Source organism: Prionailurus viverrinus, chromosome C2 (assembly GCF_022837055.1).
Source record: "Prionailurus viverrinus isolate Anna chromosome C2, UM_Priviv_1.0, whole genome shotgun sequence".
In the NCBI taxonomy this organism is placed as follows: Eukaryota; Metazoa; Chordata; class Mammalia; order Carnivora; family Felidae; genus Prionailurus; species Prionailurus viverrinus.
Window position 1 is genome coordinate 137950032 of NC_062569.1, and position 26813 is coordinate 137976844.

At 36.3% G+C, this 26813-nt stretch overlaps 1 pseudogene; it reads left to right on the top strand.

Moving 5' to 3' along the window:
- Nucleotides 1–24561, top strand: part of LOC125174539 (protein downstream neighbor of Son-like) — a 48866-nt pseudogene extending 24305 nt beyond the window's left edge.
- The last annotated feature ends 2252 nt before the right edge of the window (nucleotides 24562–26813 follow it).

The window sequence follows — 26813 nt, forward strand, 5'->3', positions numbered from 1 at the left end:
TTGAAGAACAATCACAAAGACTGGATTAAAGAAGAACATCAAAGAATATTAGGGTAGGTCTGAAAACTGACATACCTATACAGAAGTACACATACACGTTTTCCAAACCGAGATTCCTGTTTTGTTCACTTTGCTTAATTTTTTCATTATAGATCATTTTAACATGAGAGTTTCATAGTTTTGAATGCCCACAAAGCTGTTCCATTAAAATAACTAGTTGATAATGCAAAGATTTAAATCAGAGACTGTTAGGATTGGGTAAGTGAGATGGCGGAGGGAGGAATTCCTTGAGGAACTGGTAACAATTAGTAAGTCTGAATTAGAAAAGAAAAAGAAAATATAAGGTCTCTTAAATAACTGTAAAATAATCAATTAAGTATTTATTTGAAAAAGAAGAGAAACCAGTGGAGTATTAAAATAGAGAGAGAACAGTGTTTCTCAAATATGGTCCATGAAATAGCAGCATTGACGTTATATGGGAATCTTTTAGAAATCCAAGTTCTTAATACTCCATCCTAAATCTATGGAAACTGAATCTGAGAGGGAGGTCCAGAAATCTGTTCTGGTGAGTATTATATGTGATTCTGATCTACTTGAGAACTTGAAAATCTCTGACATAAAAAATGAAGATTTTTGTGCATTGAGTTCAACATGTTACTCAGCAAAATTTTGCAGTTTAGAGTCATTTATTTATTTGCTATTTTAAATTTATTTTCATTTAGATACTAATTCAACTTACATGAGTTTTATGGATATTTGTCCCTGCTAAGCAATCTAAAGAGAACTGATACATATATCAAAGCTATTGATTTCCAAAACAGACACAACTGATACATAAATCAAGGTTTTGTTATGAGAACAGAAAACACTCCAGGTATTTTATTAAAATGGGATTTATAGAGGAAATCTGTTGCCTTCAAAACCATTGCAAAGGGATAAGGAAGAGATATCATAAACAAACAAGAGACAATCTGGAAATGTAGTAGTCACGGGAAGCTGCTTCCAGTGGTCCAGCTGCCTGCATCACTTAAAAGATTCAGGGAAGATGTCCAGAAAGTCACTATAAATATAATTTCTTCCATTTGCCCAAACATTTAAATATGTCTGCCTGTGTAGAACAATAGCTTTTGCTTTTCTTCCAATTTCCAAACCTTACATATATGATTTCAATTTGGAATCTTTCAGTCAAGGAAGCAAGGGAAGGCCTTGCTACACAACAAGATATCAGAAGGGCAAGGGTAGACTTTCCTACAAAAGAAAGCATCCTACGCAATCAGTTCCCTTTGGATGCTCTGCTTTCAACCACCCTTATACACACATAAAAGTAAAGAAACAGTAATAACCAAAACCATGTTTCCATTTTATATGGTACAAGTATCACTGTACAATGACTAGACCATCACCCTTTTCCTCAAAAGGACAGGTGCAAAATCCATCAATCACTAGAGCCATCTCTGGGTGCCCCCAAGAAACTTGTATCTTCCAAACATGCATCCTTTACCCCATAGCATTCTTACTGCTTCATGATAATCAAGATCAACTCTTACAACTCTTTCTAGATGATATGTAAATACTAAGACTACTAACTGCCATGAGGTGTTTTGCCATAGAATGACTGATTTGTCAAAAGTGATGCTGTGTGAGGCAGCAGGACAGTGAATAAGATAGTCACTAAATCCAGTTATAAAAAAATAAACAAAAGTATCAGAACCAAGAAAAGTGAGATTAATTCACTTATTATTAAGTTTAATTCACTTTTCCAAGAACAAATTTCTGCTCTGACACTTTTGGAAGAGGCTCAGTGTCATCAACCTGCCACTAGTTACCCAGCTTATTCTGTCATGGAAAAGTGGCACTCGTCTCTACCATTGACAGGAGGGGCACTCAGAAAAGGTGATAGATATTATGGCTAGTTATGACTTAATGAACCAGGACAGTGTGGCTGAGAAAACAAGGTGGCAATCACATAACTGCATAGCTGGTATTCCTCATGATCAAGGTACTCCTCTACAGTGGGTTAACTTGCTGTACATTCAAATAGAACATTAAATGTGCTCTGAATATCTATGTTACTATTGACATAAAACTGTTACAGAACCCAAGTCAACAAGTTCATGACCGTATATCAAACAATTACTATTTATAATTCAGTGCATATTTTACCTTGGGTCATATTCTACACAAAGGAAGGTGAGTAGCAAGCATCAGACTCTAGATTTCGGCTTAGGTCATGATCGCATGTTTCATGAGATTGAGCCCCATGTTGGGCTCTGCACTGACAGAGTGGAGCCTGCTTGGGATTCTCTCTCTCCCTCTCTCTTTCTTTCTCCTACTCACACATGTTCTATCTGTCTCTCTCAAAATAAATAAATAAACTTTAAAAATTAAAAAAATATATAAGACTAAGTATCTACTTAGGTATAGGTATGGCAAGGATATGGAATTTTTTTTTTTTTGGTCATTCATTGCTGGTGAAATTGAGAAATATACAACCACTTTGGGAAGATATATGGGAGTTTCTTACAAACGTAAGTTTTTTAATATACAAATCACCAATGCCACTCTCAGGTATTTATATTATACCTTACATTTTTATTGTCTTCATTCTACTACCAGGACATAAGCACTGTAACAAATATTCAAGTTAAATCTCTAAATTAGTGGTTCCCAATCCTGGCTGCATTTATATCTGGATATTTAACTATTTAACCATATAATTAAACTATATTATTGACTATGTATATATATATATATATTATACATATATTACTAATTATATAATGAACTATCTGGACTTTGGTTTTTAAATACCTTTACCATTTTTCATCACATACACACACACACACACACACACACACACACACACACACACACACAAAAACACCAGTCCCTAAGCATCACTCCACACAGATTTCACCAGAATCTCTAGGGGTAAGCCTGGGTATCACTGCTCTAGATGAAACAAAGCACATAGGAGATCAAAACTATGTCAGCTACTATTACAAGAAGCAGGATTCTCACTTGCTCTAATTGCTTGAAGGAACAATTAAATAGTAATATGAACTCTATGAGGCATATTTTGTAAGTAAATCTTAAAAGCATTGGTATTAAATGCCATAATGACCAAAGTCAGAAATGGTTTCTATCAACAAAATATTAGAAATATCGCAAATAAAAAATATTATAATTTTTTGTAAAACTGAGTTCCATCACTGATCAGCTGTCTGTCCTTGAAAAAGCTAATTAAAAGTTCCATTCCACATTGAAAACAAAACAAAACAAAACAAAAACAAAACACAACTACTATCTAAGGATATTCTGGGGATTGCCACATAATAAGCATAAGCCATTTAGAAGAGTGCTTGGCATCTAGGCAATTAATACTTAATATTCATTAATAATATTAGTAGTAATAGTTGTATTCTTTTATTATCATCTTCCTTCCACTATCAAGACAGAATGTGCCATAATGGATCTGTCATGGGGTCTATTTTTGCTTTTAATTCTGATTCTTCCAGCAGATATATTTCACAACAGAATTAAACTGATTTTCTATTACTATTATTTTTAAATAAGATGATTAGCCTGGTAAAACAATGAGAACCTATAGTTAGTTGAGAGAATTAAATAGGAACTAACTGGTGAAGGAAGATATTAACTATTAATACATATTAAGAAACAAAATTTACCAAGTTTTGTCTTGATTTTACAAAATTAGAATGTTCATTTTTTTTCCATGATGGTACCTTGCATTTTAGAACACCTGTATTTCACATCTGTTTTCAGCTGTATGACAGTGGCCTGAATTACATCTCCCATCAGTGACTTTTGAGTGTAAGGCTAAATACTTTCTGAAATATAAGCCTGTGTGTGTGTGTGTGTGTGTGTGTGTGTGTGTGTGTGTAAGTGCACGCATATCCCCCAGATGAGATCAATTGTCCCCCAATTATGGACAATTACCCTGGCAATTGTGCTTAACTGAAGATGAAAAGGTATTAGACTTTTACTTTAAAAGCTATAGACAAGACAACTATCCAACTGTTATTTGAATCATGGACCTGATATTTCTCTTAATATTGGGTTTTTCTTTTTTTGTGCGTAGGGTATGTTAAGCTGTTCACTCATGTGGCTGGAACAATAAGAAAAATGAGCTGTAATGGATAAAATGGTTTTCAGACCATACATATTACCAACTTCCATTTTCCACTACTCAAATTTAGATTATGAGTAGCAGTTAAATTTCCAAGCTGATGTTTGCAATGTAAGTTAGAATGATCCTTGGAAATATGTATGAGAAAATGTTTTCTACCTCTCACCGACTCCATATCAGATAATGGTTACACAAGCCACCTAATTTCTAAAAGCTAGCATTATTTCATATTGTAGTACCTTCCTTCTTTTTGTTCTATGTCTAATCTTCCCCAAATCACAAAATTCTGATAATTTTCCTTCTTTAATAGTTTTCATGTCAATCACCTCCTCTATAACACCACTGATCTACGGAGATTCAAATCTTCATTATTTCTTAGCTGGATTCCTCCAGGAGATTGCTAACTCTTTTCTCATCATTAGCCTTGAATCTTTCAATTTATCTCACTGACCAGCTAACAAAATGATCTTCATAAAATGTATCACTCTTCTGATTTCAATGTTTTTGTAACTGTAGCATTACATGTAAAGATTTACACCATTTTTCCCCCAGTTATAGATCTCTAAAATACCCCGCTTCATGATGATAATTGATATTTTAGTGGCCTCTACTGTAATTAAATTTGGCCTTGGATACCATGGACAATACACAGAATGCCACAAGCATGTTAGAAATAGGGTTGCGACTTTGCACTAATATCTTCTATATTACTGATTATGTGTCTGTAGGAACTGCCCATTCAAAAGAAAGGTGAGGAACTAAAAGTCAAAAGGGAGAAAGGAGAAAGGAGAGGGTTTAAATTCCATTAAGACTGTAAACAAGGAGAAGCCAAAGGCTGCAACTCGGCAGCTCGTTACCTGGTGGTGCTCTGGTGGGAAGGACGAATCCCCAGGAACAGAGTGGGGTCTGGAAGGTTCTCAGGCCACACAGGGAAAAGCGGCTCCACTGCTGGAAGGACATTTGGTAGAGTCTGTTGAAGGCACCTCGTCCCAGCAGATCCCAGAAAATGGCCACCAGCATTCGCTGGTACTGGAATAAGGTCCTTAAGGCTGAAGCCTGGTGCCAGATGTGTGTTGTGATTTCCCATAATCCCTGAAATGCTGCTGCTACACTATCGCATGAAGTTTTTCTGGGGCGGGCTGGCTCCTGGCCACCATCTCCGGGCACTGGCAGCAGCAGGGTCCCGCAAGTGTTCCTGGGTGCAGCCGGCATTCAGCCATTGCTCATTCAGCCAGTGCTCGGTGAGACCCTCCGGCAGAGGGGCGGAACGGGTCAAAGCTGCAAAGCTGAAGTCCTTCGAAGTAAGGGGCTGGGGAAAACTGACGCATCTGAGACAAAACGTAGGAGAGAGGTACTGCCTGGGGCCTAGTCACGGCGAGTGGAAAAGCGGAGAGTGGACGAGAGCTGAAGACGGAGGACCTGGGCACGATTGCTGATCAGGGAGAACAGACTGGGTGGCGCCATTTTTCAAAGCTCCCACGCATGCACATGCGCACCTATGAGCACCCAACACTCCACCCCAGTGGGCTAGCAGTGCCATCTAGTGGAGAGCGGAGCTGTTACACTGAGTCCAGCCCAACTGGACCAACTTCGCTCTTCCAGAAAACAAGTCTCCCCACCAACTTAATTTAAGTACTATAAAGAGCTGTGTAGACTGACTTCTAGGGAAAAACAAAGCAATGTCCGTCCTACTTCAATCTATTAGCAGATTCATCTATTCTATTTTCTTTCTTTTTTTTTGTTTTCTTTTTCCTTTTTCTCTTTTACAATTCTTTTCTTTTTCTTGAAAAGAGAAAGAGAAAATTCATTTTTATTTTCAATATTTATTAAATATATCTTTCTTTAATTTTTATTACTATATGTTTTACTTTTGTGTAAATTTTTTTCAAATTCTACATTACTTCCATCATTTTATTTTAGTCTACTTCACTGTATTCACCTTTTCAAATTTTAAAACAGTTTCCTTTTTTTTCTATCTTGTTCTTTTTTTCTCTTTTTCGTTTCTTTATCTTGAATGCAGAAAGAGAAAACCTTCATTTTCACTTTAAATTTCTATTAAAATATTTGTATTTAATTTTTATTACTATATATTTTGCTTTTATGTAAATTTTTTCAAATTCTATTTTACTTCCATCATTTTATGTTAGTCTACTACAGTGTATTTATTCTTTCAAGTTTTCTAACGATGTCTTTTTTCTTTTTTTTCTTTTTTCTCTCTTTTCTCTTTTTCATTTTTCTTAAATACAGAAAATGAAAAAAATCATATTTATTTTTAACTTTTATTAAAAATGTTTTTCTTTATTTTTTCTACTATATTCTTTACTTTTGTGTATATTTTTTCAAATTCTATTTTACCCCCATCATCTCATTTTAGTCTACTTCAGTATATTCATTTTTTTCAAATTCTCAAACGATTTCCTTTTTTTTTTCTCCCCCACCTTTTTTTTCCCTCTAAACTGTCAAACCACTTTCAACACCCAGACCAAAACACACTTAGGATCTAGCATCATCTATTCGATTTGTGTGTGTGTGTTTTAATTTTAATATTTTATAATTTTAATTTTTTTAATTTCAATTATTCTACCTCATTAATTCCTTTTCTCCCTTCAAAATGACAAAACAAAGGAATTCACACCAAAAAAAAGAGCACAAAGAAACGACAGCCAGGGATTTAACCAAAACAGATACGATTCTGTCTGAACCAGAATTGAGAATCACGATAATAAGAATACTAGCTGGAGGGGTGCCTTGGTGGCTCAGTTGGTTAAGTGGCCGACTTCGGCTCAGGTCACGATCTCGCGGTCTGTGAGTTCGAGCCCCGTGTCGGGCTCTGTGCTGACAGCTCAGAGCCTGGGGCTGTTTCAGATTCTGTGTCTCCCTCTCTCTGACCCTCCCCTGTTCATGCTCTGTCTCTCCCTGTCTCAAAAATAAATAAAAACGTTAAAAAAAATAATAAAAAAAAGAATACTAGCTGGGGTCGAAAATAGATTAGAATACCTTTCAGCAGAGATAAAGGAAGTAAAAAATAGCCAGAATGAAATAAAAAATGCTATAACTGAGCTGCAATCACGGATGGATGCAGCGGCAGCATGGATGGACGAGGCAGAACAGAGAATCAGCAATATAGAGGACAAACTTATAGAAGATAATGAAGCAGGAAAAAAAGAGGGAGATTAAGGCAAAAGAGCACGATTTAAGAATTAGAGAAATCAGTGACTCATTAAAAAGCAACAACATCAGAATCATAGGGTCCCAGAAGAGGAAGAGAGAGAAATAGGGGTAGAAGGGTTATGTGAGCAAATCATAGCAGAAACTTTTCTAACCTGGGGAAAGACACAGACATCAAAATCCAGGAAGCACAGAGGACCCCCATTAGATTCAACAAAAACTGACCATCAACAAGGCATATCATAGTCAAATTCACAAAATACTCAGGCAAGGAGAGAATCATGAAAGCAGAAAGGGAAAAATTAGTCCCTAACCTACAAGGGAAGACAGATCAGGTTTGCAGCAGATCTATCCACAGAAACTTGGGAGGCCAGAAAGGAGTGGTGGGATATATTGAGTGTGCTGAATCAGAAAAATATGCAGCCAAGAATTCTTTATCAAGCAAGGCTGTCATTCAAATAGAAGGAGAGATAAAAATTTTCCCAAACAAACAAAAATTAAAGAAGTTTGTGACCTCTAAACCAGCCCTGCAAGAAATCTTAAGGGGGAATTTCTGAGGGGAGAAACATGAGAATATATAAATAAAAATAAATAAATACCAAAAGCAACAACAGATTAGAAAGGACCAGAGAACACCACCAGAAACTCCAACACTACAAGCATCATAATGGCAATAAATTCATATGTTTCAGTACTCACTCTAAATGTCAATGGACTCAATGCTCCAATCAAAAGACATAGGGTAACAGAATGGATAAGAAAACAAGATCCATCTATATGCTATTTACAAGAGACCCACTTTAGACCTAAACACACCTTCAGATTGAAAATAAGGGGATGGAGAACCATCTATCATGCTAGTGGTCAACAAAACAAAGCCGGAGTAGCCATTCTTATATAAGACAATCTAGAATTTAAAATAAAGACTATATCAAGAGATAAGGAAGGGCCTTATATCATAATTAAGGGGCCCATCCACCAAGAAGACCTAACAATTGTAAAGATTTATGTGCCAAATGTGAGAGCACCCAAATATATAAATCAACTAATCACAAGCATAAATAATCTCATTTATAGTAATACCATAATAGTAGGAGACTTCAACACCCCACTCACAGCAATGGGCAGATAATATAATCAAAAAATCAACAAAGCAACAATGGCTTTGAATGACACACTGGACCAGATGGAGTTAACAGATATATTCAGAGCATTTCATCCTAAAGCAGCAGAATATGCATTCTTCTCCAGGGCACATGGAACGTTCTCTAGAATAGATCATATACTGGGATACAAATCAGCCCTAAGTAAGTACAAAAAGATTGAGATCATACCGTGCGTATTTTTAGACTATAACGCTATGAAGCTTAAAATCAACCACAAGAAAAAATTTGGAAAGGTAACAAATAGTTGGAGACTGAAGAACATCCTACTAAAGAATGAATGGGCTAACCAAAAAGCTAAAGAGGAAATTAAAAAGTATATGGAAGCCAATAAAAATGATAATACGACAAACCCAAACCTCTGGGACACAGCAAAGGCGGTCATAAAAGGAAAATATATAGCAATCCAGGCATTCCTAAAAAAGGAAGAAAGATATCAGATACACAACCTAAACTTATGCCTTAAGGAGCTGGAAAAGAACAGCAAATAAAACCCCAAACCAGCAGAACAGGAAATAATAAAGATCAGAGCAGAAATTAGTGCTATCGAAACCAAAAAAAACAGTAGAACAGATCAATGAAACCAGAAGCTGGTTCTTTGAAAGAATTAACAAAATTGATAAACCACTAGCCAGTTTGATCAAGAAGAAAAAGGAAAGGACCCAAATAAATAAAATCAAGAATGAAAGAGGAGAGATTACAACCAACACAGCAGAAATACAAACAATAATAAGAGATTATGAGCAATTATATGCCAATAAAATGGGTAACGTGGAAGAAATGGAAAAATTCCTAGAAACATATACACTACTAAAACTGAAACAGGAAGAAATAGGAAATTTGAACACACCCATAACCAGTAAGGAAATCCAATTAGAAATCAAAAATCTGCCAAAAAAACAAGAGTCCAGAGCCAGATGGCTTTCCAGGGGAATTCTACCAAACATTTAAGGAAGAGTTAACATCTATTCTCTTGGAACTGTTCCAAAAAATAGAAATGGAAGGAAAACTTCCAAACTCTTTCTATGAAGCCAGCATTACCTTAATTCCAAAACCAGAGACCCCACTAAAAAGGAGAACTATAGACCAATTTCCCTGATGAACATGGATGCAAATATCCTCAACAAGATATTAGCCAACCAGATCCAATAATACATTAAAAAAATTATTCACCACGACTAAGTGAGATTTATACCTGGGATGCCGGGCTGGTTCAATATCCACAAAACAATTAACGTGATTCATCACATCAATAAAAGAAAGAACAAGAACCATATGATCCTCTCAATAGATGCAGAGAAAGCATTTGACAAAATACAGCATCCTTTCTTGATAAAAATCCTCAAGAAAGTAGGGATAGAAGGAGCATACCTCGAGATCACAAAAGCCATATATAAACGACCCAACGCTAATATCGTTGTCAATGGGGAAAAACTGAGAGCTTTCCCCCTAAGGTCAGGAACAAGACAGGGATGTCCACTCTTGCCACTGTTATTCAACATAGTATTGGAAGTCTTAGCCTCTGCATTCAGACGACATGAAGAAATAAAAGGCATCCAAATTGGCCAGGAGGAGGTCAAACTTTCACTCTCGCAGATGACATATTACTCTATCTGGAAAACCCAGAAGATTCCACCAAAAAACTGCTAGAACTGATTCATGAATTCAGCAAAGTTGCAGGATATAAAATCAATGCACAGAAATCAGTTGCATTCCTTTACACCAACAAGGAAGAGGCAGAAAGAGAATTCAAGGAATCGATCCTACTTACAGTTGCACCAAAAACCATAAAATACCTAGGAATAAATCTAACCAAAGAGGTGAAAAATCTATGCACTGAAAAACTATAGAAACCTTATGAAAGAAATAGAAGAAGCATAAATAAATAAATAAATAAATAAATAGGGAAAAGATCCCATGCTCCTGGATAGGAAGAACAAATATTGTTAAAATGTTGATAGTACCCAAAGCAATCTACATATTGAATGAAATCCCTATCAAAGTAACACCAGAATTCTTCATGGAGCTAGAACAAATAATCCTAAAATTTGTATGGAACCAGAAAAGACCCCAAATAGGCAAAGCAATGTTGAAAAAGAAAACCAAAGCAGGAGGCATCACAATCCCAGACTTCAAGCTATACTACAAAGCTGTAATCATCAAGACAGTATGGTACTGGCACAAGAACAGACACTCAGGCCAATGGAACAGAATAGAGAACCCAGAAATGGACCCACAAACATATGGCCAACTAATCTTTGACAAAGCAGGAAAGAGTATCCAATGGAATAAAGACAGTCTCTTCAGCATGTGGTGCTGGGAAAACTGGACGGTGACATGCAGATGAATGAACCTGGACCACTTTCTTACACCATACACAAAAATAAACTCAAAATGGATGAAAGACCTCAATGTAAGATAAGAAGCCATCAAAATCCTCGAGGAGAAAGCAGGCAAAAACCTCTTTGATCTTGCCTGCAGCAACTTCTTACTCATCTCCAGAGTCAAGGGAAACAAAAGCAAAAATGAACTACTGGGACTTCATCAAAATAAAAAGCTTCTGTACAGTGAAGGAAACAATCAGCAAAACTAAAAGGCAACCAACAGAATGGGAGAAGATATTTTCAAATGACATATCAGATAAAGGGTTAGTATCCAAAATCTATAAAGAACTTATCAAACTCAACACCCAAAAAACAAATAATCCAGTGAAGAAATAGGCAAAAGACATGAATAGACCCTTCTCCAAGGAAGACATGCAGATGGCCAACCGACACATGAAAAAATGCTCAACATCACGCACCATCAGGGAAATACAAATCAAAACCACAATGAGATAGCACCTTACACCTGTCAGAATGGCTAACACTAACAACTCGGGCAACAACAGATGTTGGTGAGGATGCAGACAAAGAGGATTTCTTTTGCAGTGTTGGTGGCAATGCAAGCTTGTGCAGCCACTCTGGAAAACAGTATGGAGGTGCCTCAGAAAACTAAAAATAGAACTACCCTATGACCCCGCAATTGCACTATTAGGCAATTATCCACGGGATACAGGTGTGCTGTTTCAAAGGGACACATGCACCTCCATGTTTATATCAGTGCTATCAACAATAGCCAAAGTATGGAAAGAGCCCAAATGTCCCTCGATGGATGAATGGATAAAGAAAATGTGGTGTATATATACAATGGAGTATTATTCGGCAATCAACAAGAATGAAATCTTGCCATTTGCCACTACATGGATGGAACTGGAGGGTATTATGCTAAGTGAAATTAGTCAGTCAGAGAAGACAAAAATCATATGACTTTACTCACATGAGGACTTTAAGAGACAAAACAGATGAACATATGGGAAGGGAAAGAAAAATAATGTAAAAACAAGGAGGGGGACAAAACAGAAGACACTCATAAATATGGAGAACAAACTGAGGGTTGCTTGAGGGCTTGTTGGAGGGGGGATGGGCTAAATGGGTGAGAAGCATTAAGGAATCTACTCCTGAAATCATTGTTTCACTGTATGCTAACTAATTTGGATGCAAATTTTAATAAATAAAAAATAAAACTAAAAAAAAAAGCAAGGTGAAACTCACATTCATACAGAATCTTGCTGCCTGCTTCTACCCATCCTTCGTAAGCTGTATCTGATTCTTAGGTCCCCAAAATCTTTTCCCGTGACTCCTGCAAATGTTGCCCTAGGAGATCAGCGCAATTTCACGTATAGACTTTTAGGCTACGGTATGGATGCCAGTTTAAAAGAGATGAAAACTCACTACAGGGATTTGGTCAGAAGTAGGATGTATTCAAAACAGATTAGTTAGACGTCTAGGTAAGAAGTGCTAGGTAAGAGGTAATATGGTTAGGGTAATGACAAAGGGAAGGAACAGTGTTTAGATAGAGATTATAAATATTAACAAGTTTTAGCCAAAATAATTTGATTATGCTACATATAGGATGAGAGCACAAGAGGAGTCAAAGCTGACTCAAGCTTTTTGGCCTAAACTGCATACAAAAAAATGAGGGAACATTGTGGGAACAACCTATTTTTTTTTTTTTTTTTTTTTTGGAACAGAACTAAAAACCAGGAATTAGATTTTGGTCATTTCAAATTGTGATACTAATTAAAATTCCAAGAACAGAATTTCTGATGGCAGTTAGATATGTGAGTGTCAACATACAGATGCAAGTATGAGATTTTATATGTATATATGGCTACTCAACTAACCCCCAAATCTGTGTCTTAACAATAGATTATTTGTTACATCACAGTTCAGTACTCGTATGACTCTCCAAGAAATGGCACTGTGTTCTTATCTCATTTTGTGTTCTCATCTTTAATTTTTCTTTTAAAGTTGAGTATACTTGAGACACAATGTTATGTTCGTTGCAGGTGTACAACATGATTCAACAACTCTATACATTACGCTGTGCTCACCACAAGGGTAGTTACCATCTGTCACTATGCAATGCTATCACAATACCATTGATTATATTCCTTATATTCCTGTGAATTTTATTCCTATGACTTACTCATTCCATAACTGTATCTCCTAATCCCCTTCACCCTTTTGGCCCATTTTGCTCACCCACCATGCACCTCCCCCCTGGCAATTACCACTTTGTTCGCTGTATTTATAGGTCTCATTCTTCTTTTTGTTTGTTTTACTTTGGATTCCACATAATTGAAATCATATGGTATTTGTCTTTATCTTACATATTTCACAAAGGTTAATGCCCTCTAAACCCTCTGATGTTGTTGCACATGACAAGATTTCATCCTATCTTCTGTGGCCGAATAATATTCCATTGTTTTTTTTTTTTAACGTTTATTTGTTTTTGAGACAGAGAGAGACAGAGCATGAACGGGGGAGGGTCAGAGAGAGAGGGAGACACAGAATCTGAAACAGGCTCCAGGCTCTGAGCTGTCAGTACAGAGCCCGACGCGGGGCTGGAACTCAGGGACGGCGAGATCATGACCTGAGCCGAAGTCGGACGCTCAACCGACTGAGCCACCCAGGCGCTTCGGAATAATATTCCATTGTGTACATACGCCATATCCACTTTATCCATTCAACTATCTGTGAGTACTTGGGCTGCTTCCATATTTTGGATACTGTAAGTAATCCAATTAAAAATTAGGCAGAAGACCTGAATAGACATTTTTCCAAAGAAGACATACAGATGGCCAACAGACACATGAAAACATGCTCAACATCCCAAATAATGAGGACAGTGCAAACATAAACCACAATGCAATATCACTTTATTCCCGTCAGAATGCTAGTATCAAAAAGACAAAGAAATGACAAGTGTCGGCCAGGATGTGGAGAAAAAGGAAGCCTTGTGGACTATTAGTGGGAATGTAAACTGATACAGCCACTGTGGAAAGCAGTATAAAAAATTAAAAATGGGAACACCATATGGTCCAATAATTCTACTACTGGGTATTTACTTAAAGAAAACGAACACACTAATTTTAAAAGATATATGCACCCATATGTTTACTGCAGCATTATTCGCACTATAGCCAAGACATGGAAGCAGCCCAAGCATCCCTCAATAAGTGAATGGATAAAGAAGATGTGTGAAGCTGTCATCTCAAACTCATGTTCTGGGTAGCCACCATGGCAGGCAATAGAAGATATGAAAGAGCATGTAGGAATCATTATGCCTATGCCTGAAGAATTATATACAGTTCTTCCTAGGTAATTCTGACCAGAACACAGTCATCTGGCACTAAGCTAAATGCAGAACAAAACTGAGAAGTGTTTTTATCCTATCTATTCAAGGATAACAAATGGCCAATAAATACTTGGCAGTCTTTGACTGGAATTAATGAAGGATCTCTTTACAAGATTACACGACACTGTAGTTAAATAGTTCTTATTTGTTCTGTGTCTTTTGACACAGGTACACTTTTGGGCACAGGTATTTTATACCATAGAAAATTAGACAGGGATATCTCATGCCATAAGAGGACTTAAAAAGGGAATTTAGGACAAAGTACCTTGTGCTATAGTAAAGGGGTAAATGGGCAGGAATATCTTGTGCCAGAAGGGGACTTCAGACAGAAGCAATTTTATTATAAATTGTTGTGTTCTCCTAACTGGGAGAATCAATTGTGTCAAATGCACAGGCCAGGATGACTTCTGAGAAATGACAATTGGATTCAACATTTAGAGGTTAATTGCTGCTTCGGAGAAATGATGGAGTCAAAGGCCTGTCCAGAGTCAATCAAAAGAATAGAAATATAGGGGCGCCTGGGTGGCGCAGTCGGTTAAGCGTCCGACTTCAGCCAGGTCACGATCTTGCGGTTCGTGAGTTCGAGCCCCGCGTCGGGCTCTGGGCTGATGGCTCAGAGCCTGGAGCCTGTTTCTGATTCTGTGTCTCCCTCTCTCTCTGCCCTTCCCCCGTTCATGCTCTGTCTCTCTCTGTCCCAAAAATAAATAAACGTTGAAAAAAAAAATTAAAAAAAAATAATAGAAATATAGCTGCAAAAATGAGCAGAGAAACGAGACAATAGTTGGAGGAGATGGGGAGTCCTCAGAGAGATTTCCTTTTTTTTTTCCTTTTGTGTGTGTTTATGGGTGTGTACGTGTGTACTTTTCACCTCTAAGGCATTTCATAACTGAAAATTTGTGTCTCTTAATCTCCTTTACCTGTTTCTTCTATCCCCCCAACCCCCTTCCCTCTGGCAATCCCTAGTCTGTTCTCTGTGAGAGTTTTTCTCTTTTCTGTTTTCATTTGTTTTGTTTTGTTTTGTTTTGTATTTTGCATATAAGGGAAATCATGGTATTTGTCTTTCTCGGACTTAATTCACTTAGCATGATGCCCTGTAGGTCTATCTGTGTTGTCACGAGTGGCAAGATCTCATTCTTTTTGTCATGGATGAGTAATATTCAATTGTGTATGTATTCCACATCTTCTTTACCCATTCACCATTGACGGACAGGGGTTTGATTTTTCTTCTTTTCTTGTTTTTTCATGCACCGGCTTGTACAATGACAAGACTGATTTACTAAAGATAAAGCAATCATGGAGATTTGAACAGGACAGGAATAATTGCATATGTAATGTGATCAAATAATCCAACATGCACTGGATCCACTACACAAGAGCACCTGGCCTTCCACAGGACAGCAAATGATTCATCATCCGGTCAAGAGGCAAGGAAGCTAAGAATTTTAGTAGTTTTGTGTGTTTGAGTTTTGCATCCTTTTTATCCACCCACCTCTGGAGTTGAAATACTAGACCAAAAGGGAGGTACTAAAAAGTCACACATGCAGGCTGAAATGTGGGACGCTTGAGCACCACGGAAGTAGTACAACTGAAACTGACAAGATCAAGGGTTTCACCATGGAATAATGGGTAAGTAGACAAGAGGAAAAGGTATTTGGGCATGAGTTCAAGGATGTGACGATGCATAATCTGTGTAGCTACATCAACTATAAATTTATTGACTTTTATTTTCCTCAGAGTAAATTTCCTCCTCAAAAGTGAGGAATCTCATAAAAATAAAACAAAGTGATCAAATTGGACCCCTGAAGTATAACCATCACCTGAGATATTGCAAAATCTTGCTTAATGACCCTGAAGAAAATATTCCTGCTGTTCTGTCTCATAATAAAGATAGAAAATCCAAATTTAGCTAAATTAAAACTAAAATTCAGTTTAATAAGCTTGACATCCTAATTCTTTGTGTCAATTTATCCTTGGTAATTATATCACAATTAAACATAAAAATTAATTCATTACTCTTGTTCTCAATGCGTGAATATCCATCAATCAGAAAGGCAAAGAGTGGAAGAGATAAGAAAATCCTAAGGTGAAAGTTTTAAACTGAAAGGGATTAAAGAATTATGGCATACAAGTATCAATTTAAAGCAAAATTTTCTTTTTTAATGAATATTAATTTGACTCCAAGCCTCACATTTTATTAAATTATTAAACTCCATTTTTTCCCTTAATTTTGACAATGCAAATACACTGGTGTTCTAGTTTATTAGAAAATTCAATATAAAATTTAAAACACACTTAATGAAGAAACCAATGTTAACTGTTAATACCAATTTATAAACTAATGCGTATATTAAAACACTGCTCAGGAAATATTAAGATATGAGCAAACAGAAGTCCAAAATTTGTTGTATAATTGGGTCTTTTTTACACTGCACTTTAAAATACTATAGGATGGAGGAGGGAGGTTGGAAGGTAGGAATTAAAAGAAAAATATCTAAGAATAATTTTCTCCGTTGCAGGAGAAATGATGTTACAGTGCAATACACATTTAAAATCAAAGGGAGAAAAACCTCAATTCACTGCTTTCCTGCTACTCTTCTTTCTGGAGTCGTGCCAAATGTCATTATTAAGGGTGGCTATTTACATATAGTGCCATAACATGGTAAGCTTAAAGGTTAAAGTCAGTAGTAGAAGGAACTTCATTAAAAAGGCCACATTTTAGAAATAAGAAGGCCTTTTTACAAGTAATGTTAAATGGGGAATTAAGGCAATGACCCAAATAATTAAAATAAAACAAACCCTATGAATCCGGGAGAAAAATAGCACTTCGAGGCTTAAATCATCACAAATTACTGTCTACATTCATCAAATTAATGGGGTAATTGTTCGGCATGCACTTTAAATAGACTACGTATCTTCCAACTGAAGTCATATCTATATGCAGACACTGATTTATTGACTTGTGTTTCATTCTTTCCAAATGTCTCAGCGATTGATTTCTTTTAATAAAATGAGCTAATTTTTATATTAAGGCAATAAAAACTTGGTAATTGGTCTATACTAATTATTTGTGTTTATTTTCATTTTTTGAAATCCATACATTATAAGGGTCAGACAAATATTGAACTTGTATGGTAGCAAAGGTTGAAACTGAACAAAATTTTATCCATTCACTATCTAACATACGTAAATCGGAATCACATGACTCCTATGAGTCTGCACGCCTATTCTTTCCTAAAATCTTTCTAAATCCAATGCGGTCAGAGCCCACGATTTCACATATGTCACAACCATCAAATGTCACATCAAATGTCAGCTGTTATGCTCTGGCAGCATGTACAGCATTCTGTTCCAGCTGTTTCTTTTGCTTCCTTTCCTCTTTTCCTCTATCGCTTTTCCCTTTCCATCTAGCTCTTTTTTTCTGTGCCACAGGAGAACAATGGAAAATAGGACATCATAAAGAAGATAATAAATATTTACTAAAAACGGGATACTATCTTGGAGTTTTGAGTGTTTAAGCCCAAACTAAGTCATTTACAACTTTTTTAAAACAAAGTAAATTTCAAATTTTAAATAATATGGTAATTTTAAAGCAAAAAAAAAGAAAATAAGAGGAATTCTACAAGAGCTAAACCATTGTAGAAAGAAACTAAAAACATTCTGAATTAGGAGAATGGGTCTGGCTGTTGCCTGGGTATGAGACGGGAGCACAGATAAGACCAGAATGGAACCTAGAAAGGGTTTTGAAAACCTTCTACAGTAGAGGGTGTTACACTTGTGAGACTAAATGAACATGTCTGGGAGATAAAATTCTTACCATCCCCCAAACTCTCCAAGGAAGCTTGAACAATTGTCATATTCCTCTCAAGGCACACAAAGTGGCACTGAGGGAAAGGCATAAAGTTTAGGACTTGGGTAGTTAAATATATCCCCTCTACCAGACAGATTGAATTAGAGACAATTAGAGTCATAGAAATACAAGATACCTTAATTGTAGATTTAGTAACATGGTAATACTAGCATTATATAAGGGGTACTGGTGACCTGTAGTGAAGTGAGATGATTAAGTATGGAAATCTAAGAGACAGGATAGGTCAATTCCAAGTACAACTTGCAATTTGCCCATCTTCAAATACTTATCAAATGACACTGGGAAGGTTTATGTGACCTTTAATTTAAATCCCACTGCAGACTATAGGAACATATAATATACCTGTTATTCTAGATAAAAGATGTCAATTGGACACTGCAGGTAAGGATACCTCATGAAGCTAACAAAGTTGAAAAATTAAAGTTTCAGGGTCAGTACCCTTTAAGTCTAAAACTAAGAAAGGGGGGGAAAGTATTCAAGTAAAAATTAAAATAGCACTCGTGTGAGAACAGATCATAGACAAATCTACCAATGCAAACTGTACAAGCACAAATTTTTGAGTTAGAAATGAATTTACTGGAAATCACATGGTATTTGCCTGGTTTGCTAAATAATGTTGCATCCAGTCCTGAAATCTTATTGGCGAATGTTAAATCCTTCTGATTTGGCAAGGAAAAGTAACATCTGTACAGCTCAAAGAGAAGATTACTAATTGAGTCATTTTCCACTTATAAAGTGCAATTTGGCCCCACCCACCTAAAGATTTATACATTTCTATTATATATTTTATATATTTTTTTCTGTAGCTCATTATTGGGATAAGTAAATGGGGAACAGTCACACTGGTGGGAATTTCAGAGTTCACACTGAAAGACAATGTCCCTATGGTTCAGGGAGAGCTTAAGGGATATAGAAAAGACAGCTGTGGACTTATCTGTAGTCATTTTTATAAATCTATGGATTTATAAAGCAGTCCCTGCTTTCTGGGGACTGTTAGAGTGGGGAAGTTTGGGGCATTCCTTCTCGCCTTCATTCTCTGTCTTTTATATCCCAACTTTGAATATCGTGGGCCTTCATTTTTATGCAAATTATTATACATTTTGTAAGAACAAAGTGGACAACAGTACATGTGCAAAGTTCGTGCAAACATATTCAATTTTACTATATAGACAAAATTTGTGAAAAGATACGAATTTTAATATTGAAGGATAGTTTATCAGATGGGTAGATAATATAAAAGTTACTTAACCTTCAGAATTGAGGTAACTGCTTGGATTTCTGTATGTTTTCAACTTCAAAGACTTAATAAATGGATAAATTTTAACTCTTGAAATGTGTTTTTTTAACTATCTCCAAGGTTATTCATATTTACACTATATAGAGTGAAATGGTGGTTTAAAAGATAGAATTAGGGGTGCCTGGGTGGCGCAGTCGGTTAAGCGTCCGACTTCAGCTCAGGTCACGATCTCGCGGTCTGGGAGTTCGAGCCCCACGTCCGGCTCTGGGCTGACGGCTCAGAGCCTGGAGCCTGTTTCAGATTCTGTGTCTCCCTCTCTCTCTGCCCCTCCCCCGTTCATGCTCTGTCTCTCTCTGTCCCAAAAAATAAATAAACGTTGAAAAAAAAAATTAAAAAAAAAAAAGAATTATTCTCCCAAAAGACTGAGTCATGAAAACACTCATTTTGTAATACCTTTTAAATCTTACTACTAAATAAGTCGAATTCATGAAGGAACAAAGCTTTTGCTCCCTCCCATGAGACTCAGGGTTTAGTGGCTTGTTTGCATATGATGAAAGGAGAAATAAGCCAGTTTAGCTACATTTAATTCAAATAATAGTCCTAGTCTAACTAATCCAAGGGAAGAATAAGGTTTTCAAGTTTTTTTTTGTTTCTCAGTTCACATGTGGCATTTACACAAACAATATTCAAATTTTAAGTGTATGGTTTATTGTCGGATATATATCTTCACATAATCCCCCTGCCACCTTCCCTCAAATGATAGAATAATTTCAGCAGTTCAGAATCTTATCTGATGGTGTCTTTATGGCACTATCAGTTCCCCTGGTGAAGATAATGACTATTTTTTTTGCCTGTTTATTTTTATTTTTATTTTAGTTTTTCAATTTAAATTTTAGTTCACATGCAGTGCAATATTGGCTTCGGGTATAGAATTCAATGGTTTATCACTTACATACAACACCCAGTGCTCATCAGAAGTGCCCTTCTGAGTACCCATGACCCAACAAGCCCATCTCCCAACTTCCACCTTCATGGACCCTCAGTTTGTTCTCTATCATTAAGAATCTCTTACAGTTTGAGGGACCCCTGGGTGGCTCAGTTGGTTGATCAACCAACTTCTGATTTCAGCTCAAGTCATGATCCCACGGTCTTGGGATAGAGCTTGCATTGGGTTCTGTGCTGGGCGGGCATGGAGCCTGCTTAACATTCTCTCCTTCCCTCTCGTTCTGCCCATCCCCCATGCACATGCTCATGTGCACACTCTCCCTCAAAAAAAAAAAAAAAAAAGAGAGTCTCTTGTGGTTTGTTTCCCTCTCACCTTTTCTACCCCTTTCCCACATATTCAACTGTTTTGTTTTTGATAATGACTACTTTTATTTCTATCAGCAGAGATTAGTTTTGACTGATCTGGAATTTCTTACATTTTCCATTCCATGTTGTATCTATGTTTTGCATGTAGCTGTTTTTCTACCTGTTGTTGTGTTGTATTCAATTGTATAAATACAGGAACATTTATTTCTCCACTGAACTGATAAAAGTCTTTGGAATCAGGTTTAGTTTTGTAGTACTGTATATAAAGCTTCAAAGAAGTGTGTGTATGTCTTTTGATGGGCATATGTCCTTTACTCATATCTGTTAGATGATCCCTTATGAAAAATCCAGGATCATAGGTAATGAGAATATTTAATGCTAAAGTGATTTCTGATAGGATTGCACTAATTTACAATCTTGCCAGCATTGTCCAAAAGCTCAGCTATTCAACATGCACGTCAAGATTTTCCGTACTCTCATCATAAGTCAGAATTTTCTGTCTTTTGAATTTTAATTAATCTGGTATTTGTGTAGTGGTATCTCATGTTGGTTTTAATTTGCATTTTGCTAAAGACAAGTTGTACTGAAAATAAGTTTATATGTTTATTGACCATTGAAATAGTATTTTTGTGAATGCCTTTTTCTTTCTCATTTTATTACCTTTGTCTTTTTCTTGGCTACATTAGGGTTTTTTAAAATATATTCTAACACAGCATCTAATATATGTATTAGAAAAAAATGCAAGTATTTTTCAGAAAGGGACAATAATACTCATGGCTTCTTTTCATCCTCTTAATTGGGTATTTTCATGAACAGAAGTTCTTAACTTGACTGTAATCTATTTGGTTAATTTTATCTTTCATAGGTAATACTTTTTACATGCTATTTAAGAAAACCTTATCCCGAGTTACCACAAGTTTATAAAGATATTCTTTAATTTTTTTTACATAAGCTTTAATGCCTTACATATCAGCTTTATATTTACCAAACATCGGAAATTAGTTTTTGTGTGAAGTGAGTTAAAAATAAAGGTTCATAGTTTTCAGTCAAAGATAGCCTATATATCCAGGGCAAATTGTTGAAAAGATCATATGTTCCTAACTGAAATGAAGTGGTAACTATTGTAAATTAGGTGACCATATTTTCCAACTTCTGTTTCTGGATTCTCTATCTGTTCCATTGGTTTATTTGTCTATCCTTGCATCCATAACTACATTGTTTTAGTTATTATAGCTTCATTATTTGTTAGCAAGTCTTGTCATGTAAATTCTGCAATTTTTTTTTCATATTTAAGATTAACTTTTACATTTTAGAATCAGTATGTCAAACCTCACATTAAAAAAAATTCTTGGGGTGCCTGGGTGGCTCAGTTGGTTAAGCGTCTGACTTTGGCTCAGGTCATGATCTTGCAGTTTGTGAGTTTGAGTCCCACATCAGACTATGTGCTGACAGCTCAGAGCCTGGAGCCTGCTTCAGATTCTGTCTCCCTCTGTCTCTTCCCCTCCCCCACTTGTGCTCTGTCTCCATCTCTCTCTCAAAATATGAATAAACATTAAACAAAATGAAAACATAAATAAAAAAATCTTTATTGGGATTATTTTCCAAAAATAGACAATAAAAATTGAACTCCGTTCAGAATGGGTTTTAAGCACTGTTCAGACTTTTATGTCTGTATTTCCCCCTTAGAGTTAAGAGATGGTTCAAACAAGATGTGCTCATTTTGCATTTCTGCTGAATATCTGAGATATGTACCAGGCTCCCTATAGCTTCATGTGGTCTGGATCCCATCTTCTGTCTTCTATGTAGCTCATGGCTGCTGAATATTTTGTTTTGCTTTAGCCTCTCCACAATTTCTTTCTGTTGGAATTCTTGGTGTCTCAATATATGCATAATTTACATGTAAGCTAATGTTTGAAGAGAGGGGAGCTGCCATAATATGAGGTTAATTTCATCAAAGATTTTTCCTCTCTATGATTTTGCCCTCTAGATCTAACTGCTTTGGCTATCATGAACTTGAATATCAGTTTCTGCAAATCATTTATTTTTTGCATCTCAAGTCTCTCCCTTTTCTATATTTCTCCAGCTTCATCCAGACATACATGGATATCTTTTATAAGGAAATACATACACACAACCACATGTGTATACATACATGCACTCATGCAAAAACGTCTCTCTTCACATTCTTTCCAGATATTTACCCATTTTCCTATTTCTTTCACCCAGATCTCTTTGAAAGAACTTCAGTTATTGTCTCCAGTTTATCACATATTTTCTCTTCTTAACTGAATCCATCCCATACCATGTCACTCATAATGCTCTTTTCAAGATCTGTAATGACCCTCATATTGCCAAATTTCATGGTTGTTAGTCTGCCAAAACCTTTATCAGCTTATCAACATAATTTGATGCAATTTTCTATTTTCTCTAATAACAAAACAAAAGAGAAATTTTGGTTTCTGTGTCACACTGATCTTATGTATATTTATTTTATTTATTTATGTTTTTATGCACTTAGTGGACCATTGACAGTAAAGAATAGACCAAAAAGAGCCATGTTAGGTGCCTATTACGGTAATCCATAAGTGAGTTAAAGTTCTGGATATAGGTGCTAGAGACGTATAGACATACATTGATACAATCAGGACCTATTTTCTAAGTAGAGTGGAAATTAAAGGCTCCATGGACTGGTGAGAGAAAAAGAATATCTCAAAATGGCTTAATTTTTAGCTATGGCAAGTGGTCACAACTGCCATACTGTGACTGTGACTAGGTACAATTATATGTGGATACAATTGACCAAAATGGATGATTGGGAAAGGAGCAGATCTGGGAAAAATTAAAATTTATCATGTAAGTACATCAAGCAGCAGTTAGGATATACAAGTCTCATGGTATAGATATAAATATTTGAGACATAAATTTGAGAGTCATTGAAATATAATATGACCCATAAGACAGTACCTATGGAAAGAATGTGGATAGTAGAGAAGAAGGGAAAGAGGACTGAGCCTTTGCTTTTCCCATGACTTGTAAGTAGATCTCAGAAGGTGAAACAGTTACTGAATTCCTCCAAACTCCACATGGACCGGCCTCGGGATCTGGGATTCCATCCTCAGAAAGTGCTGAGTTACCTGTGCACTGGAGTATTAACACTCTACACCTTTTCACCTCTTTGCAACCCTTTATCTGGACAGATGATTGGAAAGAGAGGACTAGGCTCCAGGTCTTGCCCAACATGGTAGGGCATGAGAAATTACTTTGCCTCAAAGTATACAGAATCTCAAATTCTCCATTTAGTTCTGTTCTTTCAGCAGTCTTTATTGGCTCCACCCTGCCTCACCGTGGCTACACTGTTTCTAATGTTGGAGCTGATTAAAAAAAAAAAAAAAAAAAAAAAAAAAAAAAAAAAAAAAGCAAAAGAAAAGAAAGAAAAGGAAAGGAAAGAAAAGAAAAGAAAATGGCTGGAAAAAAACCACAAAAAACCCTTAGTCAAATGATGACACCTGGCAACACATTTTAATGAGTAGCTCCTCTGTGACCTTTGCTTCCCTCTATAAACCGCTGAAAACAAAACATTGTGTTTATTTCTACGTTTACGCGGATCCATTTACTCTCCTTTTCTAGGCAGCAGGAATAGCTGGAGATGATGTTATCCTAGTTCTCCGGTCCCCTAAAACTAGAAGTACAAGAGAAGCTATTGCAAAAATGAAAGTACTGAATTTCCTCACCTTTTTAACAAAAAAAAAAAATGGGCATAAAAAGAAGACAGCATCCAGAACAAGTTTGGAATAGGGCGGGGCAAGCAATCAGTGACAAGGATGAAGAAGGGTTTTCCCGGCTGGAAGAGATAAATGTGCAAGAGAAAATAAACAACAACAACAAACAACAACACAGACATAGTCTCTACCGTGCTGCATAAAGGGGCACATGAAGTACAAATGGATCACAGACCTGGGTCTGTTGTGTGGAGAAAGAAATGGACACCTTTACATTGCTAGTTTTTTGGGGGATGCAGTAACACTTTAGTTCTGACCTCTGGTCACAAGCAGGGCTCCCCCCAATGCTCTGATGCCACCGTAGCTCCCTGAGGTTTCACGATGCCATGTGCCTGTGAAGATGTAAGCCCTTTCTGGATACAAACATCAGTTTAGTTTGGAGGTTACAAACTCTGTCATGCCTCCTTCTCCGCATCCTGAGACTGTGCCATTCACCCTTCACAGGGTGGGTCATTTTCTGCAGGACTGTAGACACGGGAGCCAACCGTTATATTTAATACCTGCCCACCAGTGAATAACGTACTTGATAAAGAGACCGTGGAAGTGAGTGAATGCATTTGATATCCTGAACACCAAAGTAAGTCTAAAAGGAATCTTTGAAGAAAAAGTCCTTCTGGCAAGGAAATTCAAGATTCTTATACTCTTGGCTTTAAAGTTCATTCTGGAAGTTAAAAGAAATATAATTTTAACACATTCAAATGTTATTGATAAATATTAACTTTTTACATTAACTTTTATTGCATGCACTAAGCAGTTGGATTAAGGTTTTCAATCAACGTTTTATGTTTTTATTATTTTCAGAGGAGATATTCAGATATGAAGATAACTCAAAGCATTTTAGATTCCTACAACCTAATTAAAAACTGAGAAGAAAACTGAATTAACGTCAGTGTTTCTTTGCAAATGGGCGATTAAGGCTAACTTAGTAGCAATTATCTCCAGGTATTGTGACCAATGGCATCAGGCAGAATTATATTACTTTAACAATTTAAGATTATTAGCAGGCTAGTTTTATAAGGGTAGAAAACAAATGTAGACAATATCTCCTGAGCTGACTGTGATTGTTTCTACCTTAGCTTCTTTCTTGCTGATTTACAACTCATCTATTCTCCAATACATTAAGTTTGGCTTTTAATGCATGTTAATTCAGATAAAAATAATTGGTATTCTCTATATATTTGTATTCTATATATGCTCAGCTGTCACAGCCAAGTAATGTTAATGTGCTTGTAGGGATTTGTGTGTGTGTATATATATGTGTGTGTGTATATATATATTTCAACTTTTTTAAAAAAGAAATAAAATAAACATTGAGAAGGATAGCAAGGGAAGGTATAATCTGGGCATCTTAGAAGCAAATAAAATATTTCAAAGGCATATGAACTATATTCTGGATCAATAATGGTGGGAGACTGACTACACTGTATTAGAAGTAGGGCCGCTGGGATTTGTCAATATGGAAGCTACTGGTAATCAAAAAATACTAATCTTGGTGACAAAGGGAAGATGGAACTCAAAGTGTATTTAGTGGTTTGAGATGAGAATGAGAGGTAAAAAAAATGAGAGTAATTAAATGACTCTTTAGAGAAGACAAAACTGTGTTCCATTAATTTTCTGGCACGTTTAGAAACCTAAGACACAATGAAAAAATCGTTTTGGAGTAAAACAACTTTAGAAATAAGGAAGTAGATTTATAACTGAAACAGAATTTTAAGATATACTAAGGAATGGAGACCTTTAGGATGTATCTACAGGTACAAGGAAGGGAGGAAACATTTTGTAAGACTTGTCTCTTTGTGGGGACAAGAAGTTGCCTTAGTAAACGTCTCCTTTGGCTCTTCTTTTATGGGACCTACACTATGTAACTTTTCAAATAGCTGCTTGTCTTGGCTAAAATAAGCTATAGGATTAGTTTGTTCATCACTTTCTTCTAATTCATCTCACAGTCTTCTCCAGGGGTGGGACAGAGTGGGGCAAAAGCAAAATCGATACTGAATCAAAAAGAAACAATGAGTCAGACAAGGAAATGTATCCAAAAAGTATCTGATTTCTCTGACACTGCCTGTTTCTCACTCCCTAGGCAGATACTAGACATTGAACACACTCCCAGAGGACAATGGGCTCAGCTGTTAGCACTGTTGGGGTTACTTAAGAAGAAAAAAAAAAACATCTTTATCAGCCAATCTGTCAGTCACTTAGACAGGATAAGGTTTGGCTTACACTTCAAGGTTCCTATTTTATTTCTCACCTGTTATATCACTCAGCATTGATAATGCTAAGGATTATATGTGTTTTTCTCTGCCTTGATTTAGGTATTTTCTCTTTCTAAGGTGAATTTTTTAATGAGGTTGACCTGAATGCATATGGTATGTACTCACATTATCCTAAGGTTTTT